This window comes from Lepidochelys kempii, chromosome 1, assembly GCF_965140265.1.
Source record: "Lepidochelys kempii isolate rLepKem1 chromosome 1, rLepKem1.hap2, whole genome shotgun sequence".
In the NCBI taxonomy this organism is placed as follows: domain Eukaryota; kingdom Metazoa; phylum Chordata; order Testudines; family Cheloniidae; genus Lepidochelys; species Lepidochelys kempii.
Genome location: NC_133256.1, coordinates 298805233 through 298818463, shown reverse-complemented (window position 1 = coordinate 298818463; position 13231 = coordinate 298805233).

The following is a 13231-nucleotide window of genomic DNA, read 5'->3' as shown; positions in this document are numbered from 1 at the left end:
GAAACAGGATGAGTAACATCTTAAACATCAATCTATAATGTGTAGAAAGAAAAATTTGCATTGTCATGGAGGATTTCAATCTGTGGGACACATGCTGGAGGTCTCAAGCTTCCATTAGTAAAACATCCTTGCAGTTTCTAAAAATTATAGATAACTTTCTAAGACAAAAAATGTTGCAGCCAACTTGGGGTAATTCTATAATAGACCTCATTCTAACAGATAAAGATGAATTGTTCAAGGCACTAATAGCTGATGGCTACCTAGGTGTCAGAGTGAGAGGGAGGGATAGCTCACTGTTCTGAGCATTGGCCTGCTAAACCCCGGGTTGTAAATTCAATCCTTAGAATCATAGAATATCAGAGTTGGAAGGGACCTCAGGAGGTCATCTAGTCCAACCCCCTGCTCAAAGCAGGACCAATCCCCAACTAAATCATCCCAGCCAGGGCTTTGTCAAGCCTGACCTTAAAAATATCTAAGGAAGGAGATTCCACCACCTCCCTACGTAACGCATTCCAGTGTTTCACCACCCTCCTAGTGAAAAAGTTTTTCCTAATATCTAACCTAAACCTCCCCCACTGCAACTTGAGACCATTAGTCCTCGTTCTGTCATCTGCTACCAATGAGAACAGTCTAGATCCATCCTCTTTGGAACCCCCTTTCAGGTAGTTGAAAGCAGCTATCAAATCCCCCCTCATTCTTCTCTTCCACAGACTAAACAATCCCAGTTCCCTCAACCTCTCCTCATAAGTCATGTGTTCCAGTCCCCGAATCATTTTTGTTGCCCTCCGCTGGATGTTTTCCAATTTTTCCACATCCTTCTTGTAGTGTGGGGCCCAAAAGTGGACAGAGTACTCAGTACATCCCAAAATGCCATTGGCCTTCTTGGCAACAAGGGCAGACTGTTGACTCATATCCAGCTTCTCGTCCATTGTAACCCCTAGGTCCTTTTCTGCAGAACTGCTGCCTAGCCATTCGGTCCCTAGTCTGTAGCGGTGCATGGGATTCTTCCGTCCTAAGTGCAGGACTCTGTACTTGTCCTTGTTGAACCTCATCAGATTTCTTTTGAGGGGGCCATTTAGGGATCTGGGGCAAAAATTGGATTGATTCTGCTTGACCAGGGGGTTGGACTAGATTATCTCCTGAGGTCCCCTCCAACGCTGATATTCTATGATTACCCAGGTTTATCTGTTATGTGCAAGCAGAATACAGTCCTGACTAGTAAGTGTCCAAATAATGCTGAAAAATCAGAAGGGATCAAAAAAATGCTTTACAAGTTATTCAAAATCTGCAACAAATATGCCTTATAGTGAGATACTTCATTTTATCCAAGAGAAGGCTAAGAGGTGAATTGATCATGTACCTACATGAGAAAGATTTCAGATAGCAGACAGCCCTTTAATCTAACAAAAAAAGGCATCACAATAACCAGTGTTTGGAAACTGAAGTTAGACAAATTCAGACTAGAAGTAAGGTGCACATTTTTATCAGTGCAGGTAGTTAACCATTCAAAAAAGTTCCCTCGGGCCATGGTGGAGTCTCTTTAACTCAAGACTGGATGGCTTTCTAAGAGATATGCTTTTGCTCAAACTGAAGCTATGGGCTTGGCACTGAAATTACTGGGTGAGGTTCTATCACCTGTTTTATGAAGATTGGGCTAGATTGCCACAATGGTCTAATGACTAATGTAGAAATGAAAGGTGGTGTGAGCAGGAATTTTGAACTAATACTACAGATCATGATGAAGCAAAATTAGAACTTAGAAGAAAGCCTGATGTCACTCTACTAATCAAGGCTAGCCTGGAGCATAGATTTTAATGGAGATTCAAAAAGATTATTATTCTTAATAGACTAGACGTTTGGGAGGTAATTTTAAAAGCAATGTGCTTATTAAGAACCATCAGAGCAGATCTGGGAAAGCACCTTTCAGAAGGCCCAATATCAAGTAAATTATTTTAGAATAGTTTCATCTGAAGAATTCCGCTTACAAATATTTTTGTGAGCAAAACTTTATGCTCACTGCAGCCAAGAGAACCCACTGCCAATACAAGTGATTTTGAACTCTCCCTGTTTTAAAAGAGGACCTTTAATTCTGTAATCCCTGAAAAACTTTTAGGGCCAGATTTTCAAAAATGCTCAGCACTAGAGCTGGGGGGGGGGGGGCGAAGGTAATTCCACTTCACAGAGAATTTCAAAATATAACATTCCGAGTCTGAACTGAACCCCAACATTTTAAAATTCTCGGCAAAGGAAATGGAGCCCTGGCTTCAGGAAACTCTGCCTGGTGGGCTGCCCACACCTGGGGAACCGGAAAGCCCTGTGACACCAGGCTGCCAAGGAGATGCAAATGTGGCAGGTAGGGCTCTCAGCTTTCCATTGGCGTGCCAGGTGGGCTGCTGTGCAGCTGGGTGGGTGATATGCCAGGTTTCCTGGCAGGTTTCTATTGGAAACTTATATGGCAGGCAGGCAGGCATGGTTCTGTCAGAACTTCCCTGTGAAATGTCTCTGCAAAATGTTTCTATTTTGACAAATCAGTAAATTCAGATGAAAAAAATGTTGTCAGAGTTTTCCCAACCAGCTCTACTCAGCACCCTTTTAGGCACCAAAGAGAGGAGGCATATTTTCAAGAGATTTCAGCACCCAGTAGGGGAGGTGCCTAAATGGAAGCTGTTAGATGTGTAGGTCTTTTGAAAATCAGATCCTTAAAAATGGACAAATATTCTGCTGGAGTACATTGTCATAGCTTCATTGCCTTCAGTCGAGCTATGACAATTTCTATCAACTGTGGATCTATCTCATATTCTTGATCTTGATAAATGTGGCAAAGGAAAAAGACAGAGAGAAAAGAGCACTGCATATTTGGGGCAGGGAAGAGAGAGAGACTGAGCGTGTTGTCATCTTTTTAATTAATGAGAGGCACTCAGGGCCCGGATCCACCATGGGACTTAAAAGATCATTGGGCCAAAGAGAAACAGTATGACTCTATAGTCCAGTGGTTAGGGCCCCCACCTGGGAAGTGTGGGACCCAGGTTTAGAGTGATCAGATATCCTGATATTAGGGACTTTGTCTTACATAGGCAACCTGTTCCCCCTCTCCCTCCCCACATCCTTATTTTTTACACTTGCTATCTGGTCACCCTACCCAGAGCTCAATCCCCCTGATCCAATGTCTATCTAATTATTTATACACAGTGAAACAGCTTCAACAAGAGAGACTGAGACGGCACCTTCCCCAATCCTCATCCCATTAGAAAATCTCATAGCTCATGGTTAGCCCACCTTCTGAAAAGATGGGAGACCCCTCTTCAAATCCTGTCTCCCTCTCTGGTAGAGAGTGAAACTGAACCTGTGTCTCCCACATCCCAGGTGAGTGCTTTAACTACTGGGTTAAAATTATAAGGTGGGTGGCATCACTACCTCCCTTGGCCAGATTTTGAATGGCACCTGATACAGTAGGTAGCCTCTGTGCACACTTACTGACTGAGCCCCACATGTGAGCTAGGCACAGGAGAACCTATTTTACACAAGTTCATGGATCCCTCTGGGGCTTAGGCAGGAGATAGGTGTCCAGTCACCTAGAGTGGGGCAGCCGTGCAGATGCCCAGAGGCAGAAACTTAGACACATAGGGAACTTTTGCTCTGAAAACATAGGCGTCATGTGAGTTTAGGCCCTTATAGAGCTCAGCAGCAGCTGAGCAGGAGTTCTGTGGATTGCAGTGGTGGCTAAAACTAGGATTAGGTGCCTAAATCTGGGGTTTAGGCACCTACGTACCTTTGTGGATCTCAGCCTCAGATACAATGAGGAGAGGGATATACAGAAGAACCATTTAAGTATCTGGATAGATAGACGTAAGTCTGCAAAGCCAACTTACAGCTACAGTCAAATGAGCTCCTTAACATGTGGATTCCAAAAATGATACTCACCATTGTTCATCCCATTAATCCATACGGTAATTTCTTGTCTCTAGTGCTCTAAACCATATACTACTAAGTTCTAGGGATTTAAATTATGATATCCTGTAATGAAAAACTTAGTCACATATGTGCCCAGTAGCTTATTGTTATCACTGTCTAAATCACAACCCATACTGAATCATAAAACTAGTAAAAATGATAACTTGCTGCCATACATCCCTGTAACTATGAATCCAATAACATTAGTAGCTTTAGGTGACATATGTAGTAATTGTAACTGGAGTACAAGTTAATAAAACAAACTGCAAAGAAAAGTTCAATGCTTTCCGCTCCTCATTGTGTAGGAATGGGCAACAAACAGCCAACAGGGTAGTAGATATTTGACAGTTATATTAAAAAATCCACTGTATTTTTTCTTCTTGGTCATTCCCACTATAAACGTACATTCCAATGTTATGCTAGCAGTGTTATAACTAGAGAGAAAAAAGTTTTGCCCCAAATGCCTTGTATATGATTTTGAGGAGGTGAGATACATTAGATCCTAGCCTAAGCTGCTCTGGGTATATATGGCTGCTGCTGCCTGACTTGTCTAAGCCATTGTGAGTAAAATTTTTCAGCATCTTGGGTGGCTGTAGAAGCTCTCTATGGAGGGGAACATACCACATTTCCACAACACGTATAATGCCTGGAAGATGAAATTCAACAAAAGGGGATTCTCTCACCCCCTCCGTGCCATGAAGCTGAGCTCCGCCGTGACTCTGTGCAGGAGTGAGTGGCTCAAGCAGTCATCAATGGGGCATATTCATGTACCACATCCCATTGCATATATTATTAGGCATGAAGCAGCATCAAAGCTGCTACTATTGGTTGGAGCTCAGGATTCCATTTCTTTACCTTGCACCTTTCGAACACAGAACAAAGCTCTTCTATGCAGGCTTTACTGTATGCCCACAGATTTCCAGCTATGGGCTTGCTCCAAAGCCTGCTGAAGTTAATGAGACTCTTTCCATTGACTTCAATGAGATTTAGAACAGGTCCTATGTGTGGGGTAGATGGGATACATGTGACTAAGCCCGTTGCCATTTCCTGTGCTTGAAGCTATACCCCCTGCTTGATCTTCTTTTCAAAATGACAGCTAGGGCAGAGGTTTTCAACCTCTTCTAAGCTATGATCTGAGCTATGATTTCAGAGCGAAGAAAAAAAAACAGCTTGTGATCCCCATCCCCTCGATTTCAATGAATAGATTAAAAAAATACATCACTTTTATTTCATTGTTATTACTCCATAACTCTCATCATTTACAAGACAAAAGTATTATTATCGCATATTGATCTTTTAAAAATGTATATAGGTAATTACAAAACAGATATGAAAAACAATCAGTATATTAAGTTTTGAAAGGAACTAATATAAATATGGTGAGTGGGATACCTGTGCTTGTTAAGCGAAGATAATCTATAGATGACTCAGTGTACCTGATGTACAAGCAGAGATCATCTTTAGCAATAAGATGAGAACTATTTTCCTTCCTTCCCCTACCCCTAGGTAAAGGCACTGAAAAAGCCAGAAGCAATTGTAAATTGATTAAAAAGGTCCAAGTACCATTAATAATTAATTCACTAGCTCCAGGTATTCATTTCACACAGACAGACTGAATTATTAAAACAAACAGTTTCTTAGAGAAAACAAGTTATAGGGTCTAACCACATGGAGACTCCATCATGAAGACATGTGCCAAATTTAGTTCCATTTACAGCTTCTTCAGTGAAGGGGTTTCAAAAGCAATTGCCACCCAATCCATCCAGTTCAGATAATCTATCACAGAATTGGCATGTAAAACCTTAAAGATGTGAGCTGATGGCTTGTTTATGGTCTTCTGACATTGTGTCCTTTTTATGTATCAAAGTCTGTAAATGGAAGACAAGTTTTAAACAGAATGTTTTCAACAACATAATTCTAAAGGCCAGGCTTCCCTATAAATATTTCAATCACATTACTACTTACAGCTCGAATCAGCATGTATCACATCATTGCAGTCAAACATGCATTTGCCAAAGACATAAGACAGGCAGGCTAGCATGCCAAGCCACAGGAGGTCTGAAAGGTAGTAGGCCAGATCTGCCCCCATGTTGTTCCAGAAAGATATATGAAAACCACTAAGTGTACTGGCTGACATTTGGCTAACCCTGACATATACAGCTTGTAAAGTGCTTTGAGTATCTTCGGATGACAGGCACTATATAAATACTAAATATGACCATTGCAAGATTCATTTATGCAAACCTCTGCAAGCTTTTGGGGTCAAGAGTTCAGATAAAATGGCACCCAGAGCCTTGCCGCCTCTGGTTTTGTAAAGTAAAATCTTGATGGATGAGGATTTGCAAAACTAAAACCAACTCTGGTTTTCCCATTTCTAACAAAGAAGATGTTATCCATAATTTAATTTTGTAAATCACTTTGGGATTCTCCTTCTTAAATTCATTCACTAATGGCATGCAGATATCAGTGGGTGCAAAGTAACTTGTGTTGGAACATAGGAATTGCCATACTGGATTACATCCATGGTCCATCTAGTCTAATGTCCTGCCTCCAAGAATGGCCAGCACCAGATGCCATAGAGGAAAGTACAAAAACCCCATAATAGGCAGGTGTGGGATAATCTGACTTTAATCCCTAGTAGTTAGAGTTTGGTTTAAGATATGAATCAAGAGGTTTTATATCTCTTCCAAAACTTTTTATAACTCAGGATGTTCAATGACACACAGCAAGGGACCTTCAACAACTACAAGGGGTTGAGACCTACATTTTAACTTTCATCTGAAAGTCTGCCTCTCCAGCAACACAGTACTCCCTAAGGCTATGTGGGTGCACTGATTCAGTACTGACTCAGAGGGAAGAGTACCTCCTAATGAGTTAGCACCATTTCCTTCTTTTCTTGGAGACTACAAACCCTTACTATCTGAATTTGTGTTTCTCTTTACATTAATAGAAAGCACATGTCTCAGAGATATGAAACAGGAACTCTTTGTGGATTCCAGCTATAAAGAATTCTCCTTTGGAGTATTACCAGTATTCTTGTTGTTGGGATGCATCTGTACAATAAACCAAAGCCCAAAACTTTCTGGAAAGCTCTGACCATCTGAAGTCACACAGACTTTATCTCAGGTTATGGAAGTATGGTCCTGTAGTGAGGTGATGTGGCCTCCCTGCCTCGCCCCTCCCTCCAGAAGTATGTAACAGGGACAGGAAATATAAAGGTTGGGGCCTTCCGCTCATTTGGGGCTGGGACATCTGGGCAGGCAGACGGATCCTGCTCACTTCTGGCTGCTGACCCTGCTGCTGAGCCCAGTGGCGCCCTGCCCGCCAGGGAACTTGCTTCTGCTATGGACCTGCCAGGACTGCTGCTGGCCACCTACCCAGAAGAGACGGAGGACGTCCCGCTGATCCAGGTACATCCCAAGGGGAGGGGAAGAAGTGGCCCAGGAACATCCAATCTCAGTCTAGCTGTAGCTCTGCCTGAGACACAGTTGGCATGTTGTAGCTGGATCCCCGCTGACCCATTGTTCGGGCCCTGGGTGGGGTCCAGTGGAGTAGAATGGGCCCAGACTCCACGTGCCACCCCGCCCATGGTATGGCAGCTTTCCCTCTGCAGGTCCAGTGGCCTGTGTTCGTTGGGTGTTTGCCGGAGCTAGGACACCTGATCCCTGGGGTTTGCTCTGTCTCTGCATCTAGAGTTCAGAGCTAATTGACTACTGGCTTTGCCCTGTCTCTGCAACTAGAGACCAGAGCTCACTGACTACTGGATTTTCTCTGTCCCTTCACCAAGAACCCAGAGCTAAGTGACATCTGGGATTGCTCTGGCTCCTGCCAAAGGGACCCCGGACCATAGCCTACGGTGTTTGACTAGTCCCTGCTTAAGGAGCCCAAGGGCTATAGATTGTTGGTTGCTCAGGGTGAGGACATACTGACTCCTGGGAGAACCTGTTTCTGCCTATGGCCTGGAGCTAACTGCCTACCTGGGAGTTCAACCCCGTTAGGCCAGTCAGGATACTAATGCCTAACTGCTAATTCCCCGAATACTCGGCCAAGATCCCAATGGCGTAGTGAGCTGGTGTGGCCTCCTTAAGACCCAGAGTGGGAGGGACAACTACCACCCGACTACAGGTCCCCATGAATTTTCAGTTCCCTTAAATCTATGAAGCAGCATCCAGAAACTTCATCTGGTTCCTCAGCTTCCAACTCAGCCATTCCCCCCTCACCACCTCATCTTTTTTTCCTCCCTGGTTAGGAATTAGTCTTATTCTAAAGTGCTAGCTGGACATTGTTGTTTGCAGGTTTTTCTTTTTAAAAAGTACATTTTTAGGGATTCCATGGTTTCATATGAAGCTACCTTCAAACCCTCTTGGGTTAGTTTGTTTTTCTACCATAATGGCTGAATCCAGGAAAAAAAGACCAGGTTGGAAAGGGGGAGAGAAAAGAAAGAAGTGTCTGTAACAAGCTCCCATAACTGATGCCTTTGATCCTTGGGAGAGGGTGCATTTTCCCCAATAGAGGCACAAATGTTGCCTATTTGGGCCCATCATTCCTCAGATTACCACTTTCTTTGTAAAAGCTCTAGCCATAGTGATTCCAGATGGAGATCAGCACCAAAAAGTGAAGGAGAAACACCCTGCACCAGCAAGTCTGAGGTTCTCCTTTCTAGGACTTCCACTGCTGAGGGAAAAGATCATCTTCCTCTTCACCTCTATCCTTAGTTTCACTCTCAGTTCTGGAGGTAATTCAAAGGGAAGACTTTATCCATTTCTCCCCGTCATCCTAGCCCCCATCTTCTAGTCAGCCAAGCAGAAACCCATTCCCAACATATGGTAACCAGGATTTTCTTGGAAGAGAGGTTTCAGATACACATGGTTCTGGAGTTTGCCTCATTTCCACCTGAGATGTAGTATGAGTTTTACTGCAGGAAACCTCGGTTCCTTGGTTCCCCCTTCCCCACCAAACTGGTACCAAATCAGAATTTTCGACTCACTCACTAATGTACTTTTTTGTGTCCACTTTGCACAGGTGTTAATAACTGCACCAGATGCCGGGCAGTGGAGAATCAGCCCAGCAGCGACTAATTACTGATTAGATAGTAGCATGATGAAATACTATAGAATAGAATGTAAATAATAAAAATTGCAGAAACATACATCACTAAAATAATGGACGCTGAGTTAAAAACCAGGGTAAGTGGGAGGAGGAAAATGACAGCTTGTCAGCAAAAGACAGAAACTGAGAACTGGAACTTTTTTATATGCAGAAACCATAGACAACTGCTACAAGCCTTCAGTTAAAAACACTTGCCAATTACCTGGACTACTGTGGCAGTGGTTCCCCAAAGCAACATGCACTGGCAAGAGTCACTTTGTATGTCCTCATCTGTGATTCACAATTTCTGCTATAAATAATTTATAGTACTAAACATGAAATACCAGATATGTTTGTAATAAAGTCAAAGGTGTCAACTTAAAAATCCTGTGCTGTAAATAGATATATATGTCTCAGATTATTAAAGATGAAAACGTTTAAAAATCTTGTTTGCTTGTCGCTATTCAGCTTTTAGTTAACTTTGTGTATTTCTCACTACTTGGACAATGAAAGTCAATGGAGTCAAGTTTTACGTGGGTTCAGTCATTTTCACCACCAGGTTCTAAGTGCTGCAACATCTGGACTTCAACTACTGCAAGAGAACCTTTCTGTAAAAGCAACAGGTGTTTTATGTTTGTTTTCATTGCAGACATTCCTTGGCAGCATTAGATTTTATTATGGCTTCTTTTTCCGAAATTTAAATTTGGGGCCAAATTTATGTGGACATGTCACTTTAATTCTTGGCCTGAAATGAGGGACATCGGTTGTGAAGTAAAAACCAGAAATTACCTACAGCTTTAATGATGCTGAACAAACTCCCTGCACAAATTTATCTTGGCAGTGCTTAGTTTATCCTCCTGGCCCCTGGTTTTTCTGACTTGTGTGCATCTCACCTAGTCAAAAAGAACATTCATTTAAAGCACATCTACAGAGTTAAGGACACAAAGAGTGCTACACTTCCAATTGTAAATGTTGACTTTGTACAACAGAAGGAAAGGTCTATTTGTGTTGAAAGTTAGAATTTACTTCAGTGCATCAGTGTTCGTAAAACTGTGTCTATATTCTTGAAAGAAACAATTACATAAGCAGGCTTTTTTCCCAAGAAAAGCAGATCAGTCTTCATGTACCCTGAGCAAATGTAAGAAAAACCGAGACAGCATTTCATTATTTGAGTGAAGGTCAGCATTAGATTCTAACAACTTTAGGGTAGACTACTTTTTGCCCATTTGTTTCATTCATGCAGCCTATTGGCTAGAACACATATGTGTAACCATTGCCATTTCCATGAAGTTTCCAAACCTGTGCAGCTTCTGATGAGAAACTACTCTAAAAACCTCAGAACAGTGGTGAAGAGCAGATTTACTCTGCCTGTAATACCCCATTAGCCTGTGATGATGGAGGATGGCTATTAGATTTTTATTTCCTCTTCCAGTAGGTACACCTATGCAAAAAAAAAAGTTCTAAACTCACTGCTCCTGGCAGCATAACAGGTAGAACATCCCCACTCCCACCCCTTACCATTTTCACTAGTTTCACGAAAAGCTAAATATTTTACAGCCTTGTTTCAGTTCTTTCATGGCTTTCTAGGAATACAAAAGGCAGACTCTGGTTGCAAAAAAAAAAAAAAAAAAGATTGTTTTAAAACAGGGACATTTATTTCTGGGACTAATTCAGAGCAAACAGGTACATTCATTAGTTTGAGATGACTATAGGAGTCATTGAAAAGTAATTACATGTGTTATACAGCAAATATTTAGGTGTTTTCATGCTGTTTCATGCCTGTGGAAGTGCTCAGACTCACAGCATTCAGGCTGATGTCCTCCACCTCTCAAAGTCTTAATAGAATGGCACACCCCTAGAGAAGGAAACAAAGGCCTAGACCTCCTAGGTGCTGAGCACTTCTGAAAATATGCACAACCTCCTTAGAGAAGAGAAAACGAAAGTCAGGGGGAAATAATATAGAAAGAATTCAAGACAATAAATCTTTAAGGTCTGTAGCAGTCGAGGAAAAGTGGTACCCAGAGGACCGTGCTGAGAAAGGCACCTATAAAATGGTGAACCATAAGCATGGAGTGGGCAGGCAGAAAGTAGGCAATTCTTAGGGAAAGGGAGCTAAATTTCCACCTTTCTGAGTCAGGGATCCAGGTGACAGATCGTTTGAGTTTTCCACGATTGGAGCCTAGTATTCCATGTATGTGAGTTAGTTCTGTTTTTTTGTTCCACTGTAACATCCTGTTTATATCAAAAATAACCAGATGCCTTTTGCACACTTGTTGCTTTCTTTGCTTGAAGGTGACCACCATGTCACAGCCTTTTGTGAGGTGCAGAGCAACCTCAACTCCCACTCAATCACTCAAGCACTTGAGTGTCACTTGAAATCACTCAAGCAAGGCCAACAATACAGGATGCTGTTCAATGTTCAAGCATGAGAAGAGGGAGTGCTATATTCAAGCTTTATTTATTCCCCACATACGCCATTTTCTCTCATCAAGCATTTCCTGAAAGTAGAGTTCTCTAAGCTCCTAAACATTACCCTATACATAAGCATACTATCATACCAGACTTCCCCCTATTGGAAAGTTATCATACGTAACAGATACAGGACTGCTATGTTTCAGAGTAACAGCCATGTTAGTCTGTATTCGCAAAAAGAAAAGGAGGACTTGTGGCACCTTAGAGACTAACCAATTTATTTGAGCATAAGCTTTTGTGAGCTACAGCTCACTTCATCGGATGCATACTGTGGAAAGTGTAGAAGAACTTATTATATACACACAAAGCATGAAAAAATACCTCCTCCCACCCCACTCTCCTGCTGGTAATAGCTTATCTAAAGTGATCACTCTCCTTACAATGTGTATGGTAATCAAGTTGGGCCATTTCCAGCACAAATCCAGGTTTTCTCACCCTCCCCCCCACACACACACAAACTCACTCTCCTGCTGGTAATAGCTTATGGTGAGTCCAGGTTGTACCAGGGAGTGAGGATAAGAAAGGAAGGGACACTGAAACTAATACTAGGCCACAACACCACTAATTTGCTTCCTTAAAGACCACACCACTCCCCACAGAGGCAACAAAGAAAAAGGGGGCCAAGGGGAAATCTAGTGTCTGGTAAAACAGCCGAGATGATTACATCCATCACAGCCCTTTTCCAAACACCACCTGCAGCAGAATTCTATTTCCAGCACCTGCAGGGATGGCCACTCTGGATAAGCGGATTCCAAAGGTTCCATCAGGTGAGATCAGTAATCAGAGGAGAAACAAGTTAATAACCTGCTATATACAATGGGACCTGCAGCAAAGGACATTATCCTTTCCAGAAGCCTCACAGCTGCTCAGATGAAACAGTTCAATCCAGTTAAAGAAGAACAGGGTAAGCATTTCATGCCACACTGCTATGTGATTTTGGAGTGGGCATGATTTCTCTTACATAATCAAGAGAAAGGTGAGTTAGCAAATCATTTCATAACAGCCCTGTATAACCTAATCCAATACTGGGGCTAGGGGGCGCTAAATGGAGAAATTATCGGAGACAGGCTTGCTGTAAGGCTGAGGGACAGCCAACTATCAGAAAGACTCCAAAATGATCCTAACCTAACACTAGAGACAGCCAAGCATATAATCCTTCAAAGTCCATAAAGAGGCAACAGACTCTTCTCAGGAATAACATGTAGAAGCCATAGGCATGACAAGGAAAATGCCTCAGAATGCCAAGAAACAATATACACCCAGACCAGTACAAGTACAAAGCGATTCAGAGAGAACTATGCTAACATTGAGTAAAGAAAAGGAATACAACAAGAGAAGGAAAGAATGCCCGTGGTGTGACAAATCACCTCACGGCAAATGACTTTGTCCAGCAAAGGATACCAAACACAGGAAATGTCTCAAATGGGATTATTATGCAGCAGTCTGCCAGTCTAAACACATGGTAACAGCTGTCTTTCAACACCAAAAAAACCCCACAAATCTTAAACCTTGGAGACACAGGAAATGACCAAAAACTACCATTGTGGATCACCACAATCCCCTCGGCGAAGTATAAATAGACTTCAAAATAGACACAGGCACTTATGTACCAGTGATTCCAGAATCACTTTATAGGAGGATGAAAGCAGCAACACTTCAAGAGCCAAAAGAGATATTGAAAGACCCAGACAGTCCCCATTAACCATGAAAGGAAATTTTT